The 24,559-nt window shown below is 49.1% G+C and overlaps 1 long non-coding RNA gene and 1 pseudogene across 4 annotated transcripts; one reads left to right on the plus strand and one right to left on the minus strand.

Annotated features, from left to right (window-relative positions):
* Positions 1 to 23,943, plus strand: LOC136792521 (uncharacterized). 4 transcript variants are annotated; one of them, XR_010836428.1, is made up of 6 exons: positions 7 to 295; positions 11,843 to 11,961; positions 12,507 to 14,373; positions 17,501 to 17,640; positions 18,077 to 18,260; positions 22,742 to 23,943. It is a non-coding gene; the product is annotated as an uncharacterized lncRNA (long non-coding RNA). The 4 variants fall into 4 exon arrangements; XR_010836427.1 differs by lacking the exon at positions 17,501 to 17,640; XR_010836429.1 differs by lacking the exons at positions 7 to 295; positions 17,501 to 17,640 and adding an exon at positions 9,661 to 9,731.
* On the minus strand, positions 11,621 to 11,836 carry LOC136792551 (cytochrome c oxidase subunit 7C, mitochondrial pseudogene; annotated as a pseudogene).
* Positions 23,944 to 24,559: the final 616 nt, after the last annotated feature.

Below are 24,559 nucleotides of genomic sequence, written 5' to 3' on the forward strand. Positions count from 1 at the left end.
GGCTTTGTGGCGGCAGCGGACCGTGGAGGCCGGGTGCAGCCCCGTCGGCTCCGCGCTCTCGGCAGAAAAGGCTTTTATACGCCCCCTGCCCATCACTTGGATCTGATCTGGGTAAGGGGAGGATTTTTTTCTGGAAGTACCCCCCCACCCACGGTGAAGGATTTGAGGCAGGGCTCCAATCGAGGAGGAGGCTGCAGGGCCCGCGGGGCGCCCCCCACCCCAAGCACGCCTCCCGGGAGCCCTGGAAGGCGCAGCCCCGGGGGGCCCCCCTGCACCCCCGGAGGAGGCAGCGGCGGTGAGTCTCCCCCGTTTTCCTGCACGGCACCCCTCCCCCGGGCCCGGGGGCCGCGGCAGGTGGGTGTCCAGGCCCCCGGGACAGAAGGGGGTGCGGGGTGGCTGCCTGGGGGCTGGGTGGCGACACGAGCCGGGAGGGAGGTGGCGGCGGGGGGGGGAAACGCGCGGCTCTCCTGGGACCCGGCGCTAGACGCTTGCCTGGGAGGGAAGCCGCCGCCGCTGCCGCCCCCCGAGGCAGCGGGGCTGGGCTCCCTCCCCACTTCACCCCTCCCTGGCTCCCGAGAGGGGCGTGTTAGGCGTGGAGGTGGGATGGGGGCGAGGCAGCCCCCCACCTCCCTAATGCCGGGTCTTGGAAATTAACGAGGCGGGTTGAAAGCCTACCACCCCGCCCCCACCCCGGAAAGCCGGTTCGGGAAACTGACTCGCTGCGTGACCCCGATATCAGTGCCGCGCGGAGAGCAGGCCGCCCTGCTCGCGCGTCCGCGCCCGCCGCACCTCGTCGTCACTCCACGTGCGCCCGGGGCCGCGCTGGCACGGGCAGGGGGGCCAGCGCCAGCCTCCGGGGGCCGGGCCCTGGGGACGTCCGGTAAAGCCGGGAGCATAGTCCCCAGAGAGTTACCACCTCCCCGAAGTAAAGTTGGCTGCCCCCTCCCTCCGAGGAGTAGGCGGCCATAGCACGTTGGCTGTAGCTTTCGCTGGACAGGAGTTTAAAAAAAAAAAAAAAAATCTAGGTGCCGGGGTGCGGATCGGGGTGTCAGGGCCCGAGACCACACCAAGTTGCTCTGGCAAAAGTTAGGAGAAAAAAGGAAAAGGCGTTTTTGATTTGGGGCTTGGGGGGGAGCGGCGTTTCTGGTTTCTCCTGCTTCCAAGCCCCACCATGGGGAGCGTTGGAATGTGCCGCTCAGATCCTCTGAGGACACATCCATATTTATAATTTATTTTTAGGAGAAGTTGTGAAAAAGGGAGGGGGTTTAAAATGGGGAGAAAAGGTGTGTGTATCGGGGTGGCCTTTCCAGAACCCAGAGGCTAATTGAGCTATTAAGATGGAAATCACTTCCTCCAGTCTGGGCAAGCTGCAAATTTGACTTTAATAAGACAATTAAGGGCACAAATAACTAAACATTAGCTGGATTTGGGAAGGGGTGGGGGTGGGGCACTGCAGGAGGTTCCCCCCCCCCCCAGGCACTCCTTTTGCGCTCCCCTAAGGGCCATTTTGGACGCTCAGCGTCTTCCCTGGGACGATGTCAGGTCCAGCTATGGGTCTGGGGGCAAGGGAGGGAAAAGATACCCCCATGGGGCAGGCAAATACGCCCTCTGTCCCCACCATGCAACCCTGGCTTTAGGATGAGATGAACTGTCATCCCATCATTCCTGTAGGAAAACGCAGTAATGATTCCTTTAATTATCCAGGATTCTCCAAAATCCTGCCTCAAAGGCAGCCTGCCCCAGTGCTGTGAGCTGAGAAGGGGGACACCCTTCTGGAGAAAGGAGGTTTTGGAGGCTGTGGTCCCAGAATCGGGGTTTTGAGGGCGAGATGAGTTTATGTTTTATCCAACTGGCCCACAAAGTCCCGCTTTTGGGGTCATTATAAACGGCGAGGGATTCAGGCCCCAGCAGTCCCTGGAGGGAGGGGGCAGAGAGCTAGCTGCACTCCGAAGGTCGGTCGGAGGAAAGGGGGGAGGTTTGCTTCTTTTGGTAAAACTGAAAAGCCGTCTGGGAGATAGTCTTATATATGTGTGTGTATGTGTTCTCAGTCTGTTGAACCTGCTGTTTTCAAGGGCCTTTCTTTGGGAGGCCAAGAAGGTATGAGAAGGCAAAAGTACTCCCCCCCAGCCCACCCCCAGTGGTTTAGTGAGATGTTTTAAACAGGACTTTAAGGGAATGAGTGACACATGGGTTGTGTCAAACCATTTGACACCCTCAAAAATCAAACATCACTGACATGGTGAACACACACACACACACACACACACACACACACACACCCCTACCCTCCAGTTGTAACCTATATAGACATCCACATACCTTAAGTTTATTTATTTGCAAACCTGGATTTCAATCAAGTGTTCATGGCAGGGCATAGAGAAAAGTGAGCTGTACCTGAAAAACTCTGGAACACCAAGTCCCTTATAGAAGATTCGTGTTGAATAGACATGGCACATAGACACACTGGTGACATTCGCGTTCCCGGGGCCTTGGCAAAAAACAGTTCTTTACTTTTCAGAGTTCTTTCCCTTTGTTATGGGACACGATGAAACAGCACAATTTTCAGGAGTCCACAATCCCAGCGTGGCTGGACGATGGGAAATTGTCACGTTGTGAATTGCTGAATCGTCACCCCCATCATAGCGCCAGAGAGCTGACTGTCAGGTCCTATTTGCTTTGCTAAATAAGGACATCTCACCAAATTAGCCTCTAATGATACTTCTACAAATAGGGTGTTTTACGTGAATTAACGAGACCGGAACACCAAATGTCGCACCAAGATACTGAGCTATAATCGTGGCGATGAAGCAGCATGTTAAAATTGCTGAATTGTCAAGTGTGGAAAATAAGAATTTAGTGCTGAATGAACTGGGGGCTGCTTTAATTCGAGCATTCGAAACAGCACAGCCCCTGCTTACACTCGGCCCTCTGCGAGGGTGCATGTAATTATGAATACATTTCGCAAACTCCCCCTGCCCCTGAGTCTGGAAAACAGGCAGAGAAGTATGAAGAGATTGTAAGTCAGTGCTTTGCAGTGAGAAGTGGTCACTAATTCAGCAAAGAATCACAGCTTCTTTTCATATTCTGACCACTGCTCTCCCCCACCCTCCCCCCTCCCACCGACCCTGACCAATAAAAAAAAAAAAAAAGCTCAGCTGTGGAACTGCTGAATACATTTTGGCTTTTCTCCTTTTGCCCCTCTGTGTGAAATTTCACGAAGCAGTTGCTACTCTTGCCTCCAAGGAAGTGTGGATGGATTTCGAAAGAAAAAAAAAAAGCAAATTTGAATGTCGGTCTTAGCAATACACAAGCCATAGCCGACTCTCACAGGGAAAAAAATGTTTCAACAGAAAGAATATGGAATAGCTGGGGTGGGGGGCGTTAAATATTTAGGAGAGGGGCTGCAATGAAACTCCTACTTCCTTAAAAATAAAACATGCATTTCTGACCCAAACCAATGAAAGTTGGAAAAGTCCCTAAGGGAGCACTCCCTCTATTTCTTGCTTCCCAGCCTCCCACCCACTTATATTAAGAGCAGAAAGAAGATTCTTGCCAGATAAACTTACAACTACCTTACAGAAGAGCAGCTCAGCCTCTTGTAATTGTGATATTGTAAATACGGCTATTTTAGGCATGAGGATAGAAATGGGTCTGATGAAAGTGAAGGCAGACTTGGTCCTTAGAACCACTTGCCAGAAAGGGCATACCCAAACAAAATAATCCATTTTCTTCCTCGCCCAGCATCCCAAACGTGGGAAAACGTAAAGTCCTTTTTGTTTCTATTTGGAACAAGGTGAAAGTAAACGCTGAAGAAAAACACCGTCGTGAAATTGATATAAAACGATCACAGACTTTAGGCCTAGTAGCCATGCAGGCTTTTCAGGCAAAAGGGTACATGTTGAAGAGAGTTTGGAAGGAGGGGACTTCGGGGTCCCTGTCACCCCAAGTCCCCCATGCCTCCTCGGGGTCTCTTTCCAAAGCACCCAGTCCTCAGAGGCTGCTTTCCCAGTGCCCTTCATTGCCTGTGTGTGGGGTGGGGGGCGGCGTGTGCAGATATTTACAAAGCTTTCAAGTTTCCGATTTTACATCATCTTCCTTATATAAAACATTCAAGTTGAAGGAACCACAAAGCAAACTCCTTTCTCAGTGTCTCCGGAAAGGCTGCACCACTAGCATGAAAGGGAAGCACACCTAGAAAATGAAAACTGATGTTGGTGTCCTAAGAAAGCCCTGTCAAAAGGGACTGGGAAGAGGGAGGCAGATGTGGCCTTTGCTAGAGGATTTGGCCCAGGCCGGGAAAGGAGCCGTAAGGTAGCTGTGCAGGGTGGTGTGAAAGTTTTCTGAGAGACGTGCAGAAAACCAGGCTCTCTTGTTGGAATCATGCGTGAGATCAGTGCCGGGTCTGTTGGCATCTCTGCCCAAAACAACCTGGACCGCTGCCAGCCCAGGCCTGAACGTGGCCTTGGAGCCACGACCAGAGCCCAAACAAGCCCCAGACAGGTGCTGGGGTTGGGGGTTGGGGTCTCTCCTCCTGGGGCCCTCGGGGCCCGCAGCATTTCTTGGCTAAAAGCAAGGAGCGGGGTTGAGGGGGGGGAGTTAGGCTCCCGAGAGCAGCCTCCCCAGAGACTCTTGACTGTCCCGGTTACCACGTGGCCTCCGGTGAGGGCAGAACCCAACTTTGCCAAGACCAGGCTAGCAGGTTCCAGAGCAGAGCTGTGCTTTTGCAGCCCGGCTGAAGCTCTCTCCGCCCTCCAGCAACAGGGCTGCGATCCTGCCGTTTGGGGTGGGCCGAGGGGGTGTGGCACGGGGCCAGCCACAGAGCGGGGACACATCTAAGCTACCGTGCAATCTACCCCCTGCAGGGGTGTCTGTGTGTGTGTGTGTGTGTGTGTGTGTGTGTGTGTGTGTGTGTTTTCGCCTGCCTTCTCCAGCCAGCAGCCTCCCGTCCACCTGGGGAGCTGAGCCCTCTTCTTTCAATCAGAGTGCAAGGAAAACCCGGGCCAGTGGGACAGGGCTGCAGCCTGGAAGTGGGGAGAAGGCTTTGGCAGGCCATCAGACGGCCTGGAGGGAAGGCCAGGGAGGTGGATGAGGGGACCTACATCTAAGCCACCCTGGGGGCCGGCAGAGAGAGAACCGTTTGGCCATTGCAGAATAAAACATGCGGGAAAGAAGCCTGCTCAGCCTTGGCACTGGGACGCATCCTCTGGGGGATGTTGCACCCAGCCCAGAGTCAGCCAAGCCCACGGGCCTCCCGTTTGGCCTCAGTAACTGGACTCCAGGCCACCAAAAGGCCCCATGGTTTCCTGATTGTATCTTCGAGTGGCATTAAAAGGTCCAGACCAGGCACTCGTAGGCCAGGCCATATTTAGCCTCAGGTTCACCCGGAGAATATTTTAGGTGCTGCTTGAAAGGCGAGATCTAGGCCCGGTTGCCGGCTGTCACATGGCAAGTGTAGAATCGCCCCCTTGCAGGTCTGGCTGAGGTGGCCGGGTGCTCACTGCCACAGATGCCCGGAGTCCCTGCCAGAGCTCCGGGGCCACGCGACAGGTGCCGAGGAGCCAGCGAGCGCCCAGGTCGCGGGTTCTGTGTTGGGAAGGCTTTTTGCCCCATTTTTCACTCTGATGGTGATAAGGCCGCTTCCATTCACAGAACTCACAGAGGCTGTTTTCAGCCCCTCTCTTCCGCGATGGCCCAGTGTGATATGCCAGCTTGCTGAGTGAGCGGCCTCCTCCTCGGGTGTCAGCAGCGGTAGAGGTGTTAACCCTTTCAGGGTGGGCGGGGTGGGGGTGCTGGCTGGCTTGGGGGAGGGCCTTGTCTGTAAAGACCTTGAAGGCCACAAGCCCTGGGGAGCCCCTGCCCTTGACTCCTTAATCCTCAGTCGTTAGTGGCTGGTCCTGAGAGTCGGCACCCTGGACCTTAGCTGTGATTTTCCAACGCTTTGGCCCCATCAGTGATAACCGCCAGGCTCCCCGACCCAAGCTCTCGCCCTTCACTTGTTCATACAGCCCTGGAAACAGCTGCTTGCTTTCCAGATATTTTCATCCGGGTTTCCAAGTTGATAACTTTCCCACATTCCAGAGGAAGGAGGGATTGAAGGATCTGTGATTCACTTGGGTTATTAACGAGGGTTTGGAATAATCATTCGGGGTCTTGGGGGAGATGGCACTGGCTCTTGAGAGTCACCTGGCCTTAGGGACTAATCCTCATCACCTGCTCTGGGATTCCAGATCCTGATTTTCTGGGCACAGAGGAGGCGCATCTATACTGAAGCCACTGTGTGGAGACACATTTAGCCAATTATCAGCCTTTTGGTAGCCTGGGTGGAGCCACCGCCTGTGCACCAGGAAAGCGTCGGCTTGTTTAAAGTTTGCTCTAACTTTGTACATTTTTTCCTTTTTAGTTTTGGCTCTTGGAGTTCCGAGAGCCGCCACTTCCTGCCCAGCTGGTTCATTACCGCAGGGAAAATGAGGGACTTTTGGGGGCAGATGTGTTTCCATTCCGCTATCATAATGCCCCTAAAAATCCTTATTGCTCTTGCAGTATTCCTCGGGGGTCCCTGGGCCAGCTGTGGCAGCTGAGTTTCTCCAGCAACTAAAAGAAGAGCCAAAGATGTTCCCCCAAACCTTCCCTTCTTGTCCCTGGTAGAGCTCCCCTCAACAGTGCTCAGAACTGGTGATCACCATGGAAAATAGAAAGATGCCATCCGCAGACACCAGTTCCTTAAACATGCTTTTTGCCCTCCAGGGGCCGAATGTTGGAGATCAGCCTTGGGAAACAGGGCAGCTGAGGCTGCTGTCAGCGTTTGCTCTGGGGGTTCATGGTGGAGGAGGTGGGGAAAGTGGGGGAGAAACAAGTGTTACCTGTTTGACAAGGTGATTCACATTCAGCCTGGGCCTTCCAGCAGAGCCTCTGGGATCCTCACCTTGGCAGGGGCTCTGGACAGTCCTGATTGGCTCACCAGCTCCCTGAGTCAGACCACTTCCCCACTCTCTGCCTCGGTTTCCTTCTCTGGCAAGGGAGGGGCAACACCCCATGCCCTGTTCTGAAAGGGTTCTCACCTGTACCTAGAGCTTTATCATGAGTTCAAGTGATAGTCAAGCTCAGAAGGTGCTTTGAAAGTGGTGATGCCAAAGCATGAAACGTGGAAGCTGTTAGTGCTGATACTTACTAATACACGCTTCATATGCTAAAACAGCTCGGACAGGAGCAGAGACTACAGCCAAGCAGTAAGCACAGGTTTCTAGAATCATGGAATCAGGCAGCCCCAGCCCTGCGACTCTTTCGCAGTGTCACCCCCAGGCAAGTGACTCAACCTCTCTGGGCCTCCATTTCCTCACGTAGGAAACCTATGTTTTGGAATTGAAGTTTCCCAAGTCTGATATGCACATGATTTTAAGTGGTACCTGGCTGGAGACGTAAATTATTCTAACAGGTATTTTCTTGGTACAGCAGATTTCTACTTATGGCAAGCACTTGGCTTTCAGTTTAGGGTAGGGGTAGAGGGGCTCTTTTTTACATCAATTTATGTACGATAAAGAAGGTGAGTTGCTTGAAAGAAAAATATTAAGCAAAGAAGAGTACGGGTGGCCTGAGGATGGGGCAGAACTCAAGATGATACTTTCTAAAGTTTCAAAGTCTCTTTTTTTTTTTTTTTTTTTTCTTTTTGGCCGCGTGGCATGGCTTTTGGGATCTTAGTTCCCCGGCCAGGGATTGAACCCAGCCTTCGGCAGTGAGACGCAGAGTCCTAACCACTGGACCGCCAGGGAATCCCCCATAGACCACCTCTTAAGAATTCTTGTTTGTCTTAGGGATTTTCTGCACCCGTGGAGTTGGTGTGGGGAGGGGTAGGTTGCCAATTCCAATCTGCAGGGGGCGCGACCTGTAACAACCTGGGGGTCACGTGTCTTCTCTCCCCCCCAACTCCTGCCCTGCTCGCCAACACCAGTGAGACCCCTTGGATCTCTGCCCCTATGCCCACCCATAGCTCTGATTTGTCTTTTATTTTAAGATCCTGCTGCCCCAGCACCCTCCTTCCTGGCCGAGGCACCTCTCTGAGCCTCAGATTTCTCAGTGAAATGGGGAAAATACTTAACCCCCGTCTCAGAGCAGTGTGAAGATAAGGGCTTAATGGGACTCAACTGAGCAGCTATGATGGTTCACAAACAGGGCACGGCTCAGAAGGCAGTGGGCACCGGAGGCCCTGGGATGGGCAGGGGCACAGCGGCACCCTTGGCCTGGAGGGTATTCCTTGGACAGGCCATCCGGTGCCAGGCCTGGGCATCAGCTCCCCACCCACCCCCTGGGATGGGGAAACAGCAAGCACTGGGTCCCAGCCAGCAGGGGCGGGCTCTGGTTTCACTTTCTGCTGTGTCATGGGGCGGGGGGTGGCATCAGGGCCCAGCTGGCCAGCTGGGGCAGGCACCGAGAGGCTGGCAGACAGCTGTGGCCCAGCTGCCAGAGCACAACCCGTGCCCTCGCCCTGCTGCCTGCCAGGATGGGGGCTGGGCCCTAGGGCACCCCTGAAATGCCTCTCACCCCCTTGCCTTGCACAGTGAGAGGACCCTAAGTGAGAAAAGCCAGGAGGGGATGAAATGGTTCCTCTAGCCACGAGATTGCCCCCAAACAAGTTCTTAAGGCCGCAGTCTTGAGGTTCTGGGAACTGCAGCTGTTGATTCTGGATCAGAGTGCTCTGGCTGGATGCCTGCTTCCCACCTGCCTTTACTGGTGCATGTCTATTGAGGGCCTACTGTGTGCTCAGCACAGTGCCAGGTGCCAGAGGTACAGCAGGAAGCAAGACAGTGCCTGCCCTCATGGGGCTCCAAGTTGAGTCGCAGGGGACAGACAAAAGAGCAAGTAAAGAGAGAAAAAGGGACTTCCCTGGTGGCGCAGTGGTAAGAATCCTCCTGCCAATGCAGGGGACAGGGCTTCAATCCCTGGTCTGGGAAGATCCCACATGCCGCAGGGCAACTGAGCCTGTGTGCCACAACTACTGAGCCCACGTGCCACAACTACAGAGCCTGTGCACCTAGAGCCCGTGCTGCACAACGAGAGAAGCCACCGCAATGAGAAGCCCGTACACCGCAACGAAGAGTAGCCCCCGCTCACCTCAACTAGAGAAAGCCCACTTGCAGCAACAAAGACCCAACGCAGCCAAAAAATAAATAATTAATTTTTTAAAAAAGAGAGAAAGAATCCCATCTTATGGGGACAATTCCACATTGTACGCTTTGTGCTAGCATCTCAGAGAAGGTACGTGCACACATGCGTGTGTATGCAAGTGTGCGTGTCAGGGATGTCTCGACTCCTGGGACACGTAGTTGGTTGAGAACACAGACCCAGGGACCAGATGTCCCATGTTTGAATCTGATTTTTCCACTGACTGGTGTGAGATCACAGGCAAGTTCCCTCTCCTTTTGGGGCCTCAATTTCCCCATCTCTAAATGATAGGGTTGTAATGAGGATGAAATGAACATCCGTAAAGAACTTAAGACAGTGTCTGGCATCAACCATCTGCTGTCTAAGTCTTAGCTATTATCTAAGAATCATAAATGTGCTCTCTTCTCATAGGATGAAATGCAGCCGTCACTGCAGGCTGAGAACACCAGTGATATTGCTGAGCCCGCCCTCCCTGCTCAGCGCTGTACCTGCCTCATCTCACTTACTAATGCAGCCCGACCTCACATTGGCCTTAGCATCTCTTTGTTCACATGAGGAAATGGAGGCTCAGTCAGGTGAAGAGATGTGTCCAGTGGTACCCAGCTGGAAAGCAGTTTGACCCCAGGTGCAGGGCCAGCTTCACAGTGTGGGCCCTGCATAGTTCAGTGCTCTGCTGTTGTCATCCTGAAATTTTGAATAATTTTCGAACAAGGTGCCCACGTTTTCATTTAGCACATTACAGAGCCAGTCCTGCCCAGATCTGACTTACTCCAAAGCTGGCACTCTTAACTCCTACCATCCATCTATCACACAGCTGGCCCAGAGTGGTTTTCCAATTCATTGGTACAGTATTTAGTGTGGGACTGAAATCCTGGGAGAATATAGGACTTATTATGGGGCCAAATTGCCCAGATGCCTATTTGATTGTCGCCCCCATCAGAAGGAAGGGGGGCAGTTGCCAAGGGCAGCGGGTGAATCATTCATTGCTATATCCCTAGGGCCTGGCATGTATTAGCTGCTCAGTAAATCACTGAAACAAAGCGAATGAATGGGAGGCTGTCGTATCTATCTCCCGAACTAAACCCAATTTAAATAACACCATCCCGGAAATCAGGTCATCAATGGTGGCTACCCTCATCTGGCTTCTGGACAATCCCCTGAAGGGTGTGGAGACAAAGGTCTCTTCCCTCCCCTGGCTGCAAACCCAGGCCGCAAACCTGCATGTCAATACCTTATAGCAGATTACTGTTTAAACAGGTTCTGGTGGGGACCTCAGAGGCAACACACGTGTTTAAAGACGTGCAGGCCTGGATTCCTGAGCACCTGTTATTGGGGAAGATGCCGAGCTCAGCCACAAGAGTACTTGAGTTCTGGGCAGGTTCAAGTCCCAGCTGAGGATCACAGGGTACAGTTTCCTGGACCGCTAAATGAGAGAGTTTGGATTTGGGGGTTAAGGGTCCTCTTTTCCTCTGAAATTAGAGTTTTTCTACACTCTCACAGTTCCAAATTTGCTCCCCCAAAATACTTAACTTAGCTTTACTAAGAAGCAAAGAATTCTCTCAAGAGCCTTTAAGATATTTATAACAATAAGAAACGTGTTTTTGGCCAACTGTTTTCACAGGCTTGATCTCCATCACTTCACATAATTACCATACGAAGTAGGAGTTACTGCCCTTATTTTCTAAATAACATCGTAACCACAGCATATATTGAGTGTTTTATATGAAGTAAGCACTTTACACGTATGAAGTCATTTTCATTGCACAAGCAACATATAAGGGAGGCACTGTTACTGCCTCTGGCTTCCTGATGAGGAGACAAGCTTAAAGAGAGGAACTGACTTGTCCAAGGTCACACACCCAGCATGTGATGAGCTGGAGTTCAAGCCTGGATCTTCCATGTTGGGTCAGCAAACCTTTTCTGGAAAGGGCCAGATACTAAATATTTTTAGACTTTGCAGACCATACAGTCCCTGTCACAGCTACTCCACTCTGCTGTTGTAACAAGAAGCCAATCAGAGACACTAAGTAAATGAATGGATGTGGCTGTGTGTTCCAATAAAACTTTATTTACAAAATCAGGAAGTGGGCTGATTTTGGCCCACAGGCTGTAGTTTGCCCACCCTGTTCCAGACCCCAAAACCTGCAAGAACCTGGCCCTGGCAACGATCTTCCTCACCCTCTCTCCCCACCTGTGAGGTGACTGAGTTACGTTTCAGAACAGAGACCAGTGGGGCTTGGGAGAAGCTGAGTTGGCCCCTCTTTTCCTTGGGATTATGAGGCTCTTGGAATTTACAACTACTAGGACTTGTTAGTGACTGCCATGATAGATCACCACGGGACTTTAAAATCGTAATTTTAATAGCTGTCAAGTGAGTAGCTTTTTTATGCCAGAAGTTTATTTACAAACATATCTAGGATGCTGAGTTCAAGAGTTTGATCCTTTCTTCAAAGAGACTGCACACTTAAAATGTTCTTCGTATCTGTCTCGTGGATGACTTTTTAAGCAGTTGGTGTCTTTCTATATAGAAAGGTGCAGCAAATCCAGACCCAAAGTACAAAGTCACCATAGCTAGTAACCACCACTTGTTTTCCACTGAAAATGGTAAATTCATCCGTGGACCCTCCTCACAGTGGCTCCTACGGACCACAGAGGTTGTGAACCTCCGGATGCTTTGTCCCAACAGAGCGCTGTTGGAAGCCCTGCGAAAAGCGCAGAAACCGAACGCAGAAGAAATGGAGGCAGCACACCTCGTGCTCCTTTCCTCACGACCTTGTTCCCCTGTGTGCAAGGACCAAAAGGGAAGTGAGTAACTTTTAAAGAGCAAAGTGTTTAGGAAAATACCTCTATGGGGCACTTTGGCTGTGGAAGGAACTTCTCTTTGGGGAAGGCACTTCTCTGTAGTTGGTGAGAATGGCAATAGAGTGAAAAATGTCTTAAGGCAGAAGAAGGTAACTGGGGAAGGGGAGATGGAAAGTTGTGTGTGTGTGTGCACACGCACACACACGCAGAGAGAGGGTGGAGGAGAGAGAGATTTCCCAAAGGCAGGAGGCTGGAGCCTAAGGATTCCTGGCAGGAGAAGGAGGTCAGTGGGGAGGACATGACTTCCTCCCCCAACAGTTTTATTGAGATATTCATTTACCATGTAATTCACCCATTTCAAGGGCACAACTCAATGGCTTTGAGTATATTCACAGAGTTGTGCGACCACTGTCACAATTTTAAAACAGTTCTATCCCCTCAGAAAGAAACCCCCATACCCTTTAACAGTCACCCCCCACCCCAATCTTCCAGTCCCTCCCCCAGTCCCCACCCCTAAACAATCACTAATCTACTTTCTGTCTCTGTAGATTTGCCTGTTCTGCATATTTCCTACCAATGGAATCATACAGTATGTGATCCTTTGTTACTGGCTTCTTTCACTCAGCATTTGTGTCCTCAAGCTTCATCCATGCTGGGCTTCCCTGATGGCACAGTGGTTAAGAATCTGCCTGACAATGCAGGGGACATGGGTTTGAGCCCTGGTCCTGGAAGATCCCACACCGTGGAGCAACTAAGCCTGTCACCTCAGCTACTGAGCTTGCACTCTAGAGCCAGCGAGCCACAACTACTGAGCCCACGCATCACAACTACTGAAGCTCACGTGCCTAGAGCCCGTGCTCCGCAACAAAAGAAGCCACCGCAAGGAAGAGTAGCTCCCGCTCACCACAACTAGAGAAAGCCCACGCTCAGCAACAAAGACCCAATGCAGCCAAAAATAAATTTTAAAAAAATTTTTATAAAGGTTCATCCATGCTGTAGCCCATATCAGAACTTCATTCCTTTTTATGACAAATAACATCCATATTTTATTTATCCAGTTGTCAGTTGATAGACATTTGGCAGTTATGCATAATTCAGCTATGAATATTCATGTGTTTTTGTGTGGACGTACGTTTTCATTTCTTTGGAGTAATATATCTAGAGTAGCATTGCTGGGTCATATGGCAACTCCATTTTAACATTTTGAGGACCTGCCGGACGCACATCATATAGTGCCTTTTTCAACTTTGTATTGTGGAAGTTTCCTACCATACTGAAAATGAGAAAGCACCCTGTACCCATCATCCAGGTTCAACAATGATCAACCTTTTGCCAGTCTTGTTTCACCTGCCTTCCCTCCTCCACCATTGTTTCCCACTGAGTAGTTTGAAGCCAATTCATACACTGCACTTTATGCTGTTAACTTGGCTGAGAGGTCAACATTTCCTTTCATCCCAAACCTTCAGGCCAAGTCTCCTATACCCATATCCTGTGTGGATGGAATTTGGGGACAGTGGAGGAATTGGGGCATAGTCTAGAGTGAGTCAGCGTGGGGTGGGAAAGGAATGCTCCTGAGTGAAGCAAGTCTAGCTACAGGATTTGCAAGATGAAAATGTGGAGCCCCTTGTTCAGAAATTACTAAGAAGTTCAAGATAACAACAGTAGAACATCAAACTTAACATAGACCCTGTACAACCGCACAAGTCATGTGCCCATAAGGCCAGCAAAAGGGTGCCCAAGCAGAACTGAGAACTGATTCATTGGCTGCAGGAATTTCGAGCTTTGGGTGCCTAGGAGAGACACAAGCATCCCTCACCCCCAATCTCTGGAAAGGAGAGTTGGGTCTCTCATGGCATGTGGGACAGCGTTTAAGTCCGTTCCATTGGAATCTCCAAAAATAAGATGACCCCAGCTGACATGTGGGTTATAAGTACTTTAAAAAAAATAGCCATGTGTCTTAAGCCTTCTTCCCTAAGAAACTGTGGTGGTTTTATTTGGCCACACCATTTTGTCCTGGACTCTGAGTGTACCGTGATATCACAGCAAATGACAGGGCTGCAGGACAGAGGCCTGCTGGTGAGCAAACAATCCAGAGCAGCAGCAGGGATACTCATGAGAGGCAGGTGGCCATGGCAGACACTGGCAACCGTCATGGCACCCAGTCCCTCCCAGCTCAGACAGAGCTCCATTATCCTTCTCAAAGGATAGCCTCCACCAAGCAAATGAACCTTATTTCTCATGCTTATCTAGACTCTCAACCCAAGAATTCACCTAGAGATTCAGAGCCTGCAGTTTGTGTTGGGATGACACTGCAAGGATGCACTTATACTAACGGAACCTTGTCATGAAGGGAAACGCAACACGACTGAGAAGGAGGGAGAGAGTGAGAAGAGAGGGACTCACTGAAGAGAGCAGGTAAGGACCTTGCAGCGCCTCCTGTTCTCTGTGGCATGTTCAATGAATGAGTGAACATTCATTCATTCGTTCAGTTATTTGAGGACTTATACATAAGAGACTGAGTACCGGGCATAAGCAATATAGTCAACAAGACAGACACCGTTCCTACCCTGAGGGGCAGGAGAGGCAATCCTAAACCAAAGAGGAAGAAAACATTCTACATTTGATTAAAATAATATAACAACAGCAAAAAAACACAACAGGCCTGAGTAAATTCGGCTGGCAGCTTTGGGGTTTATAGACAGTGGATCTTAAAGCAAAGCCCAACTCAGGATTTTGGCAATTCTCAGCAGAGTGAATGTGGAAGCAGCACAGCCAGGAGAAGCCTCCAGAGGAGGTAGATGGCTCAGGGTTTTAATTTTGGTTTTTCACCTGCCAGCACTTTCTCCCCCCACTTCTGTTAACAGACACGATGCCCAGTGGGAATATAGCCAAAGATGGCCGCTTACAGCACCCAAGCCTCACCTATAGTAATTGGTCCAGGCACAGACACATGACTCAAATACGACCAATCACAGCAGCCCACTTCTGAACTGGGCTGCAGTGATTGGTCCAGGTGTAGTCATGTGACCCTAGCAGGGCCAATCCAGGATTACCCTAACTAGAGCTGGTGAGAAGGCTGCTTTTCCCACCCCCTCTCCAGCATCCAGAGCTATCTGTGACCTCAGAGACTGAGGCCAGTATGGAGGAAGGGAGAAATGAGGATTGGGATGGGGGTATGGGGAGGAGAGAGAGACTGGCGCTGCGTTCTGTCCCTGGATCCAAGAGCAACTCAGCCTTTTTCATTCTTCATCATAGTTACCTGAGTAATGAATCTCCCATCTTCCTCAATCAGATCAACTCTGGTTTCTGTATGGTCCAAAGCATCCCAATTCAGGACTTGGGAACTGTTTTTCCCTCTTCATGGATTGTGTGAATCCAAAAAGGGTAGGTTATCCTCAGAGCTCATTCTCCCCTAGGTTTGCCTGCTGTACTTGGAATGAGAGATTCCCCAGACATCTCCATGCTCCCCCGCTCCAATTAATTTACCACTGAATCCGAGCTAAACACTTATTCTTGGACTTCAACTCCTGCCCTCTTCCTGCTTGCTCGCTTCTCCCTGACCTCATTCCCAAAATACACCCACCTCCCCTCCCCACTCTGCTCTCCACCAAGGATGGAGCCTGCAGCTTGCCGTGGCCTCTGCTCCAATGCCCACCACATTATATTTGCAATGATTTACTTATGACTGTTAACCCCCATGACCTTGAGCTTGGGGACCCGCGTCTCACTCATCTTTGTACCCCCAGCAGCTGGCACACAGCAGGTGGGCAGCAAATGTGGAAGGGAGGGAGGGAGGGAGGGAAAGGAGGAGGAGGGGAGAAAGGGTCACTCCTTCCTACTGAGTCTGGTCAACAGATGGATCACTCAGAGGGTCAAGTTCTATACTTGTTTCCTCCGCCAGATACTCTTCCCTCAGGTGGACACACAGCTTGTGCTCCCAAGCCCCTCAGGCCTCTACTTCAATGTCACCTGGGAACTGCATTCTCCCAGTTCCTTTCTTGACCCCTGCCCCTCTTCCATGCTTTCTTGTTCTCTTTCTTGTTCCCTTCCACCACCATCAGTCTTTCTCCATGTTCTATTTATTTTATCTCTTCTCTCTCTCCCACTCTCTCTCCCTGTCTCTCTCACTGAAATGTCAGCTCCAGGTGGGCAGCCATCTTTGATTTGTTCCCTGCTGTATCCTCAGCACCTAGTAGATGCTCAATAAATATCTGTGGAATGAATGAATTCACCAAAAACCACAGTCTTGCCAAATTTGTTTCTCCCTATGCACTTCGTGTGTTTTACAGGTGTCAGGTGATGTATTAGGTTCCTAGGGCAGCCATAACAAATTACTACAAACCGAGTGGCTTAAAACAATAGAAATCTATTATTTCAAAGTTCTGGAGGCTAGAAGTCCAAACTCTGGCAGGGCTATACTCCTCCCAGTTGCTCCAGAGGAAAATCCATGCCTTGCCTCTTCCAGCTTCTGGTGGCTCCAGTGTTCCTCCTTGACATGTGGCTGCATCACTCTAATCTCTGCCTCCATCTTCCTACGTTCTTCTCTCTGTCTGTCTCTGCTTCTCGCATACAAGGATGCATGTAACTGCATTTAGTGGCCATCCGAATAATCCAGGGTAAACTCCACCTCTCAAGACCCTTAACTTAATCACATCTTTTTCCATATAAAGAAACCTGTGAAGGTTCTGGGAGAGAAGTGGACATAGCTTTTCTCTCTCTGGGGGTCACCATTCAGTCCACTGTGTGATTGGCATAAAGACCAGAAAGGCAAAGATTCCCACCACTACTCCATTGGCCTGACACATATGTAATGAAAAAGAGTATTATTGTTGTATTACATTGCCCTGGTCAGAGAAAATAGGGGAAATAAAGGAGCCCCTTTGCATTTTTTCTCTAACTCCATTTTCACTTTTTAAATGTAACCACTGTATGCAGTCCGCATAATCTTCATAAATTTTCTAACCATATTCAAGAGCATATACTTTTTTGGCTCCTAACATTAAGAAAATTGGAGGGCAAAGTGAGAGAGTGGCATAGACATATATACACTACCAAACGTAGAGGGGATAGCTAGTGGGAAGCAGCCGCATAGCACAGGGAGATCAGCTCCTTGGTTTGTGACCACCTAGAGGGGTGGGGTAGGGAGGGTGGGAGGGAGGGAGACGCAAGGGGGAGGAGATATGGGAATATGTGTGTATGTATAACTGATTCACTTTGTTGTAAAGCAGAAACTAACACACCATTGTAAAGCAATTATACTCCAATAAAGATGTTAAAAAAAAAAAAGAAAATTGGAGGGGGTGGGCGTTATAATATATCCTGAAGACATGACAGCCCTCTGACCCACCACAATCTTTCTAATGACTTCTAGCAATGCACCATACTTAACCTGTCCCCCACTGGCCAGCATTTCAGTTAACTCCAGGATTTTGCCGTTGTAACATATATACTCTCTGGCATGTGTCCCAGTATCCTCATCAGATACATTCCTAGAAGTGGAATTTCTAGGTCAGAGGATATGTACATTTTTAAATTTCTACAGCTATTGCCCAGTGCCCTTCACCAAGGTGGCATCATTCACACACCCATCTACAATGCACAAGTGAGGGTGTCTGTTTCCAACACCCTCGCCCACCTTGGCAAGGATGCAGCATGTCAGGAGGAAGCAAATCTCAAACTCAGGTAAGTGGACTTTCCATGTGGACCTGGGTGAGGGTGGACACGGCCTCCAAGGTTGTCCCTGTGGCTTTCTGAGGTGCTAAGCCATTCACAGTTCTCGTTTGGGTTTTATAAACAAAGGCAGAGTTTGGGGAGGCGGGCCAGAACCGTGTAGCGGATGCATTGTACAACTCAGTATTTATTTCTTTAGTGCGGTCAGAACTTAAATATGGTCAAAACATATTCTCCTTTTAATTTACACAAACAAATATGTTCCCGGGCTGACACCTCCAGTGCCAAGTTTCTAGGGGAAATGAAATTCTACTGTGAGAGGATAAACCACTAGAGAGATGAGGGTGGAAAAGTCACCACCGTTTGCTTTGCACATCCGAACTGGGCTGCTGAGAGGTGTTTCAGAACTGGGCTCTTGCCTCTTGGTCTTTTTCTCTGTTTGCTGCAGATAAACTTGCCAGTAATTTCAGCGTATGAAACATGGAACATGTCGAGGCCAGAGGATGGAAAACACTCCGATTTTGATAAAAGGAGGTCTGCTCGGCTTGGAATCCTCCATCCTGCTAGTCAGCAGACGCAAAGATTTATCCAGAAAGGGGCTGATGAATTGAGAAAACAGAAATGAGGCCAATGTGAGTTGCCTTTCAAGAGCTGTGCTAATATAAAACCAAGCAACTTGAATTTGTTCCAAGAGAGGATTAAAGCAACATGTTATTTTGAGTGATTGCTTAATTTATTGAGCTGTGGCTAGATCTGTAATGAAATACAGCCCGTGCAACTGATAACCTCCTGCTGTAATTGAACTTCTACAATTAAGGAATATTTTCTGAGAGTTTCTCTGGAACAGCTCAGAATTTTTAGTCTCTGTGGTGGGGTGCTTTTGAACACTCATTTTCCAGGCAATCTTTTTTTTTTTTTTCTTTAAGGAGTGACAGGCTGATGTTAATAAGGAAAATAAGCAGCATTTTATTGAATGTCTTATGTGCACCAGGCACTTAATATACATTATCTCTAATCCTGACAACAGCCCAAGGAAGTCACTCTTATTTGTCCTTATTTTACAGAGATGAGGCTCCTAGATGTTAAGTAATTTTGCAGAGTGGCACCGTCCCAGATGGTAGCTACTAGCCACTTGTGGCTATTTCTGTGTAAGTTAGTTAAAATTTTTTAAATCTAAAAATTCACTTCCTAGGTTGCACTAATAACCACATGGGGCTAGTGGCTACCACATTGGACGGTGCAGGTGTAGAGCATTTTGTTTTTTGTTTTTTTTTGCGGTACGCGGGCCTCTCACCGCTGCGGCCTCTCCCGCTGCAGAGCACAGGCTCCAGACGCGCAGGCCCAGCGGCCATGGCTCACGGGCCCAGCCACTCCGCGGCATGTGGGATCCTCCCGGACCGGGGCACGAACCCGTGTCCCCTGCATCGGCAGGCGGATTCTCAACCACTGTGCCACCAGGGAAGCCCCAATGTAGAGCATTTTGATTACTGCAGAAGGCTCTACTACTCAGTGCCATTCCAGATGTTTCACAGGTCGAAACTGGCAGTGCTAGATTTCAATCCCAAGCTAATGGGCTTGGAAGGCAGCATCTGCCATACCCCTCATTTCCTTCTCTTCCTTTGGCCGAGAAGCAAGGACTAGAGTAGTGATTCTAAACCCTGGCTGCACCTTAAAATTACCTGGACCGCTTTACAGAGCAATAGTGATGTTAGGGTCCCAGGCCCAGAGATTCTGACTTAATTGTGATTGAGAGGGGTTTTTATAATTCCTCATGTGACTCAAGCGTGTAGCCAGGATTAAGAGCAGTTAGATGAGAGGATCCGCACACAGAATGGTGGAAGGAGCTGGTTCGTCTGCCATGAGAATGGGGTCCCTTGTGGATCCTGACATGGGCTTCTCTCGGAGCCACTTCTAAGCCTCCTCCTCCGAGACCTCAGGTTCATGTCTGAGGGAAAGACGTAAGTGCTTTCTCATATGCTTCCTGCTTGGTGGGAGACACAATGGAGAGCTCTGCTTTTAGAAACAGGCTTTGTCACACTGTCATGGAAGAAAGGAGATGCGGATGTAAGATCACAGAGATGAAGTGAAAAACCTGGAGTCCCCACTTTGAATGGGAAGCATCAGTATTTTGCCTTACAAAATAAATCACGTGTTTCCTACCCCTGTCCACGGAAAAGGTTAGAAATAACGGGCACTTCACTAACAGTGAGCATTCCCAGCACCCATGTTGTGGTCTCTAAACCCCACTAGAAGTGCTCTCTTCAGGTTCTGTGGAGATAGGGCTGATTCGAGGTCTGAGGCGGGAAATACGCAAGGTGAGCCTGGAACACCTTATCGTCCAAGTAGCTCAGAAGCTGTTATGGGGACACATCAAAAAGGAGGCAGTAAGACAACGTGAAGAGGCTCCCACTGGCCAAAGATGGGACATTTTGAGCATCAATAAGAATAATAACTGCAATGGATGGAAATGTGTTATGTTGTCCAAATCTGTAAGTTCACAATGATACTTAGAAAAACATAAACTCATTTGTCATCTTTGGAGGATGTTGGGACCAACTTTTTTTTTTTTTTCTCTTTCGTTTTGGCCACACTGCATGGCTTACAGGATCTCAGTTCCCAGACCAGGGATTGAACCCGGGCCATGGCAGTGAAAGCCCGGAATCCTAACCACTAGGCAACCAGGGAACTTCCAGGGATGAACTTCTTATTTTGAAAACTGTCAAATACAGGGGAAAGAGTCAAGCATTTATCCTTTCTGGTATGAACCATACTTTACAGGAACCAAATGGCTGATCAGGGGAAGTTTCTTTATAGACATATTCCAGCTAACAAAGACAGAAGGATAGAATTAGTAAGCCACCATTTTCAACCTCTAATGGATCTAGACAGTGGTCATCGATGGCTACTAACATCATGGAGAGGGACCACCACACATTATGTGCCTTCAAATAGAAATACAAAACAGCCACTAGGAAGTAGTCATACAAACACAAAAAAACAAACATGAATCTAAGTGAACTTCTAGATCTAACTACTGATTTACAAGAAACAGAGTGGGGAGAAGAACACGTATAACACCAGCACGGGGATGCAATAAGCAAAATCCAGACCGGAACACTCTACAGAACAACCAACCCAGTTTCCTCAACAAATAAATTGCAAGAGAAGAAAGAGGGAGGGAGGGAGAACCCGCAGATTAAGAAAGGCGTATCAACCAGTCACAATATATGAACCTTATATAAATCCTGATTTTAACTGTAAAGAAAACAGTTATGAGACAACCAGAAAATTCTGAACACTGGATATTTGCTGATATTAAAGCATTACTGCTAGTTTTAGTAGGTGTGACGGTGGTTAAAAAAATCCTTTTTTTTTTGGAGTCATAAACGAAAATATTTGCAGAAGAAATGGTTGATGTCTGGAATTTACTTAGTATCTGATTATCTGGGGTGAGGGAGGAGGGAAGGGGGTATAGATAGAACAAGGTTGGCTGAGAGTTGGTGATTACTGAAGCTGGGCGATGGATAGCTGGGGTTTATGGTACCATGTACTCTACTCTTGTGTGCACTTGTGTATTGGTTTGACCTGTCCATCACTGCTGGCATCTCTGGGCAAGCCTGGGTAGCAGGTTTGAGATACATCTCAGTGCACGCATGTGTGCACACCCTCTCCTGTCTCCATGGCAACCAGTGAGGTGAGAAGGCAGCATCCGAAAGGTTCCTGTCCACATGAGGATCCGGCCAGGCTGCTGGTGTTGTGCTCGGCCCACTGTGGCTGCTTCCTTTGGAGAATTCCCAGTCAGATCTTCACAGTCCCACCCACCCCCACCAGATCTGCCTCCTTGCACCCCTTTGCTGTCACTTGTGCTCTCCCTATGCACCCCCTGAGGAAGTAGAGACCAATTAGTGGAGAGACAGGACCCTGAATCAGCTCCAAGTTCAATTTTTGATTTCTCCACTTAATGGCAGGACCTTTAACCTCCCTGAGTCTCAATTTTCTCACCTGTAAAATGGGCATGATGTGACCTCAACGAACTCAACAAATCTTTATTATGGGAGGGACAGTGGCAAAAAGGACCTAGTCTCCACCTTATGGAACTAGACACCCGGAGGTAAAAGGCAATCTTAAAAGCATGTACTGTATCCCACATGCCGCGGAGCGGCTGGGCCCGTGAGCCATGGCCGCTGAGCCTGCGCGTCCGGAGCCTGTGCTCCGCAACGGGAGAGGCCACAACAGTGAGAGGCCCGCGTATCGCAAAAAAAAAAAAAAAAAAGCATGTACTGTGATAAAGTACATGTTTAAAAAAATTTTTTTTGAAAACTGGCAGTCACTACTTATGAAAGATCATAACTCTAAATCACACTTTTCATTAACCAGGATATCCACACTTTCCAACTACTGACTATCTGCTGTACCAACCTATAGAATATTTTCACTTAACTGAGTGCTCACATTTCCATGAAGTAAGTACTATTATCACTACGATTTTATGGAGGAGGAAACTAGGCATTAGAGGTGAGATAACTTGCCCACGGCTGCACTGTGGGTGCATGGCCCTGTCTTCTTTGCTCGGCCCTCTGCATTGATTAAGCTCTGAAATGCAGCAGCAGGGCTGGGAAACCAGAACTACCAGGAGGCCAAAAGCTCTCCAGGTCAAACCCCATTTTGCAAATGAGGAAGCAGGGGCCCCAAGAAGCCAAGTAACTTGTTCCAAGCCACAAGCTGAATTGGCTGCTTAACCTGTGTCCAGGCTGCTTGGGGAGAAGGTACAGGGAAGCCCCACGTGGTAAGGGAGGCTTATTTCCCCAGTTCATCCTGTCCCAGGGTGGGGTGACCAGTCATCCTGGGGTTTCCCAGGACTGGGAACTTTAGGTGCTTAAATCAGGAAAGTCCTGGGCCAACTGGGATGAGTTGATCACGCTGTCTCACAGCAAGGCATCTAAATGGATGTTTTCTAGGACGTGAGAACCGGCACCAAGTCCCCACAGGAGTACTGGGGTTTCATGCCTTATATAATTAACTGATTATTAATATCTAGGCCCCCCCTGCCCCAGCTAGACTCTCCACCCACGGGGGCAGGGACCAGTATGTGATATTCACTTCTGTTTTACAGCCCCTGACTCAACGGTGACCCATGAATGACGCTCAATAAACAGTGATTGAATGGACCAACCAATACTATCATCACCTCTGACTGGGCCTCCATCTGAAATTGCAGAAACCCTCTATAGCTGCCATGACCTCCAGTTCCCATTTCAGACAGGCTGGTATCCATGATGTCACATGACAAAAGATGATTCCAGAGAAAGACTGGCCAAAAGGCTCCTGAAGGGAGCTATGGCAGACAAGACTGGGTGTGGTTTTTCTTTAATTATTGTACCTGTTTTGTCTGTTCTTTCTTGGCTGTGTTTACATCCCCATCCTAGCACCAGTGCAGGAGAACAAAACAAAAACAAAACATTATCGCAGAGTTTGAGACAAGATGGCTGGCTGGTTCCCTCTCTGCTTGTAATTAATGCCAAAAATGTTCATGACTTGCCTTGGCCACAAAGGTAATAATAAAATCAGGCAGTCTGATTATTTGGCTACTAATTTCCTTCTTCTTTTTTTTCTCCCAGTTTCCTTAAATTAATTCCAGAGTTCCTCCAGATTTCTCGTTGCTAAGCTATAAAATTCCAATTTCTCAGCGCCCATGCTGATTGGCAGGGAGGCTCCGGGCAGTTCCAATCAGAAGTGGGTTGCTGAAAGGAACATCTACATTGTAGCTTGCCCCGGGGTATTGGAATTTTCTCCCTGATGTTATGAACCATCAAAGTCTTTGTCTAACTGTGCAAAACCCGTTCTCTTGATCTTGTCTGTCTCTCTCTGGAGTGCAGGCTGTTGGGGGGATGCCAGAGGTTCTGGAATTTCCCGCTGGTCCTGGAGGAATAGGGAGTCCCTGGGTCTCCAGGTTGGGGTCAGCGACAGAAATGCCCACGGCCTGTCCACGGTTTACCAAAGATGACAGCATGGTGCCCTGCCGTGGGCTGGGACATGCCTCAATCCTCCCCTGACTGACCTCTCCTGTGCCATCTCTTAAGCTTGGTGAAAGGCTGAAGGTGGTTGAGGAAAAGTAGGTGCCATTGGATGTGGGCTTGTTGCGGAGAGGCTGCATTTGTAAAGGACTTTAAAACATGTAGACGGTAAAGGCACCATGGAGGGCCATTCTGATGTTTCACCTCCAGAATCCTGATGCAAGCAGCCACCGTGAACTGAGCTCCTACTTTGTGCCAGAAACTTTATTTTTATTTTATTATTATTTTTTTTTTGCGGTACGCGGACCTCTCTCTGCTGCGGCCTCTCCTGCTGCGGAGCACAGGCTCTGGACGCGCAGGCCCAGCGGCCATGGCTCACGGGCCCAGCCGCTCCGCGGCATGTGGGATCTTCCCAGACCGGGGCACGAACCCGTGTCCCCTGCATCGGCAGGCGGATTCTCAAGCACTGCGCCACCAGGGAAGCCCTATTTTTATTTTTTAAACCACGTTATTGAGGTATGATTGACATACAAAAAGCTATCTATATTTAATGTATACAACTTGTTGAGTTTGGAGATAACTATACACCCGTGAGACATGGAGAACAGACTGGTGGTTGCTAAGGGAGAGGGGGTTGGGGGAGGGATGGAGTGGAAGATTGGGGTCAGCAGATGTGAGCTTTTATATATAGAATGGACAGACAACAAGGTCCTGCCGTATAGCACAGGGAACTATATTTAATATCCTGTGATAAACCATAATGGAAAAGAATATTTAAAAAAGAATGTATACATATGTATAACTGAATCATTTTGCTGTACAGCAGTAATGAACACATTGTCAATCAACTATAGTTCAATTAAAAATAAAAATAAAAAATAAGTATATACCTGTGAAACTACCATCACAATCTATGC

Source organism: Kogia breviceps, chromosome 14, assembly GCF_026419965.1.
Source record: "Kogia breviceps isolate mKogBre1 chromosome 14, mKogBre1 haplotype 1, whole genome shotgun sequence".
Classification (NCBI taxonomy): domain Eukaryota; kingdom Metazoa; phylum Chordata; class Mammalia; order Artiodactyla; family Physeteridae; genus Kogia; species Kogia breviceps.